The sequence below is a fragment of the Elephantulus edwardii genome, unplaced genomic scaffold (assembly GCF_000299155.1).
Source record: "Elephantulus edwardii isolate Elephantulus edwardi_28Jun2011 unplaced genomic scaffold, EleEdw1.0 scaffold00512, whole genome shotgun sequence".
NCBI lineage: Eukaryota > Metazoa > Chordata > Mammalia > Macroscelidea > Macroscelididae > Elephantulus > Elephantulus edwardii.
In genome coordinates this window covers 116,768-120,081 of record NW_006400262.1, presented here as the reverse complement: position 1 = coordinate 120,081, position 3,314 = coordinate 116,768, and the positions used below count along the sequence as shown (strand labels likewise).

The window sequence follows — 3,314 nt, the reverse complement described above, 5'->3', positions numbered from 1 at the left end:
TGGGTCCAGTGGGGATGGCTGGTTGAACCCAGAGGCTCCATCCTCCTTTGCTTCTTTAGCTGGCAGTTGTATTTTCTTTTTGTCACTGGCACTGGTCAGGTCTGAAGTAAAACTCAGTGTTAAGGTTACCTATAGGAAAGGGAGCAAACCTAGAGAGAACAAACTTGTGAGTTACAAATAGAGGGGTGTTGCTTTCAGGTTTACTGGGGGAGAGGGTGGCAGAAAGTAGCCTAGATAAAATTCTCTGGCTACCCTAGGCATTTTTTCTTTCCTATCCAGGGGTCAGATGGCACAATGTGGGGACTGAGGAGCTCACCCTGAGGGCCATGATGGCTTGCCCCGAGCCAAGGGCCGAAGACAACCCGCCCCGGGCAGAGGGCTGTGACGGCTCGCCCTGAGCCGAGGGCCGAAGACAGCCCATCCCGAGCAGGACAACACCCCCCATGGGCTGGCTGGTACAGTCCCCTCTAGTTGCCCCCACCCCAATCTGGTCCCCTCACCTGACTGAGGACTGTGTGGCCAGGGACAGCATCTCCAATTCTAGCACCACCACTTTTACCCCCCCCCCACTCCCCCATAAGTGGTCATACTATAATTTGAAGTAGGTGTCACTGCGCTCCCTCCCCCTTTATATATGGCAAAGGGAACCTTTAAATTGTGAACAGGCTCCCCCCAGGTCTAAACATCTTTTGGCAGAAGCATTCAACAGATCAAAATATGTGGTGCATTTAGAATGTCAGTCCTTTTGGACATGCTGCCACTGTTACGTGTTATCGAGTAGACAACTCACAATGACTTCCAACAATCCATTGTACAGGTGATCATCTTCTCTGGTTTTCCATGGAAACCCAAACCTGCAGGCAGCGGGGCACACGTCCCCCCCACGGGCGGTGGGGCACGCGTCGTATCTTTTGTGTGGGCGGCCGGCAGGTGCGCACCATCCCCCAGCACGGGCGACTGGCGGGCACTCACCATCTCCTGCGTGTCATCTCCCACGCGGGCGGCCGGTGGTCACTTGCCATCTCGTGTGCAGGCAGCCAGCGGGTGCACACCATCCTCCAGCGTGGGTGGCCAGCCTCACGCCATCTCACGCGCAGGCGTCAGGCAGGCGCATGCCATCCCCCCACACAGGCGGCTGCCGGGCGAGTGCCATCTCCGGCGCATCATCTCCCACACGGGTGGCTGGCGATCGCATTTCATCTCGTGCGCGGGAGGCCAGTGACCGCCCGCTTCCCCTGCTGCTGCCATCTTGGCTCCAAGAATTCTCCCCAGAACAAGTCCACTTTGCTGCAGTGTGGTCGCTCTGCTGCACCAGTCCTGGGGAGTCCCGGTTCCCACTCTCCATCCTGGGTGAGGGATTCCATAGGTTCTGGCTGTGGGAGCTTCATGGAGCTGCGGTTGCAGTGAGGCGCAGTGCGGGCTCTGCGGAGGGGGTTGGGAGCTGTGACACTTACCTATTCTTCCTTCGGAATCCTTGAATTCCTGTTGTTGAGCCTCAGTCCTCACTGAAGACCAGTCATCAACTGTTTAACTGTTCAATTATCAATAAACAGCAGTGTGTAGAATGCCATAGTGGCCCTGTTCCGAGTGGTCCGCTGTTCCCACAGCTCACCACATTGCCTCTGCCTCTGCCGCCATTTTGGATCAAATTTTAACTTTTTTATATGCGGTTCAAATAACTGATAATCTGTAAGATTCATGGAAATTTTTCTACCACTTTGTGCAACTTTGTAGTTGTTTTTATATGCAGAAATGTCTTGATTTTTAAAAAAATATAGTGAAACCTTAATGTTTTTCTGCTGATTTGTATTGTATTAATGTTGTTGTTGTTGTTGTGGTTTAGTGCCATCTAGTTGTAGGCAACTCACAGCCACCCTGTGACTGAAAGTCCTCAACACTTGTGTGACTTTCATCCTTTCTCCCGGATCATAGGGTTTCTGTAGGCAAGCTATTACGGAAATGGATGCCACTCCTGCTTCTGAGCTTGTTTTAATCATGGACTGCCACCAAACACTGTCCGCCATGGGTGACCATTAACTCATTTGACACATCAGTGTCACAATGTTCAGCTTCACAGAAATCACTAGTTACCTCTGTACGGCAAGTGGACACACCAGGGCTTTACGACACGATGTCACCACCCAGTCTCCACATGGGCCTCATTATGAAGGAGAGACCTTCTGAATTTCCAGACGCACAGCTAGCCTGACCCACTGCCGTCCCGCAGACCCCACGGGCTCAGAGAATTGATGGAGGAAACACGGATGCAGAACCTCCATACCAGGTGGATGGATTCATCTCCCAGATGCCTTCCAAAGAACTCTAAAAAAGTACTGAAAAACAAGGTTTCATTTTAAAACTAAGGTGTAATCTAAGGCATGGTATTTTAGCTACTTCCTATCCATTTGAAAACTGGACAACAAATAAGGAAGACTGACAAAGAACTGTTGCTCTTGAAATGTGGTGTTGGAGAAAAATACTGAATAACTTATGGACTATAAAAAAAAACCAAACAAGATTATCCTGGAAGAAATGCAACCCGTTTGCTCCCTGGCAACAAGGATAGTGAAATTTTATCTCACATATTTTAGGCATGTGGTCAGGAGGGGTCAGTCTTTGGAAGAAGACATCATAGTGGGGAAGATAGAGGGTCAGGGAAACAGAAGACCCTCAGAAGTTGGATTTATACAATGACTGTAAAAGGGGGCTTTTGTGTGTTGGGAATTGTGAGGCAGATGTTAGAGAAGGTTTGTATCTGTTGTTCATAGGATCATTGTGAGTTGTAGTTGACTTGATGGCTTATAACACCAGTTAGCCCATATCCATTATGTTCTTTCGATAGGAGCAGTATTTGCCATCATGGGTGGCCTAGTACACGGATTCCCATTATTCATAGGGTACACACTAGACACTACCTGAGCAAAAATTTTAGTTTGTCAATATATTCGTAGGAGTTAATCACAAATTCTTCCCGTAACACTTCCTAGGCCTTCATGACACATTGAGCCCATTGTGGCAGTCACTGTGTCATTCCACCTGGTTGAGGGTCTTCCTCTCCTTTGCCCACCCTCTATCCTTCCAATCATGCACTGCTCCAAGGAATAGCCTCTCCTAGCAACATGTCTGAAGTATGTGAGGCAAAACCTCATCATCCTTGACTCTAAAGAGCACTGTGGCTCCACCCTCTCCAAGACATATTTCTGGTTACAAAATGAAAATATTCCCACATATTTAATCTTTCAGGTGATTTTTAAATGGAATTGTTTTCCTTATTTCCTTTTCAGAATTTTTTTTATTTTATTATGGAGGAACAT

At 48.6% G+C, this 3,314-nt stretch overlaps 1 protein-coding gene across 1 annotated transcript in view; it reads left to right on the top strand.

Moving 5' to 3' along the window:
- Positions 1-3,314, top strand: part of LOC102853329 (UDP-glucose:glycoprotein glucosyltransferase 1-like) — a gene marked incomplete at its 3' end in the record, with an annotated part of 247,403 nt that overhangs the window by 132,112 nt on the left and 111,977 nt on the right. The window lies entirely within an intron of this gene.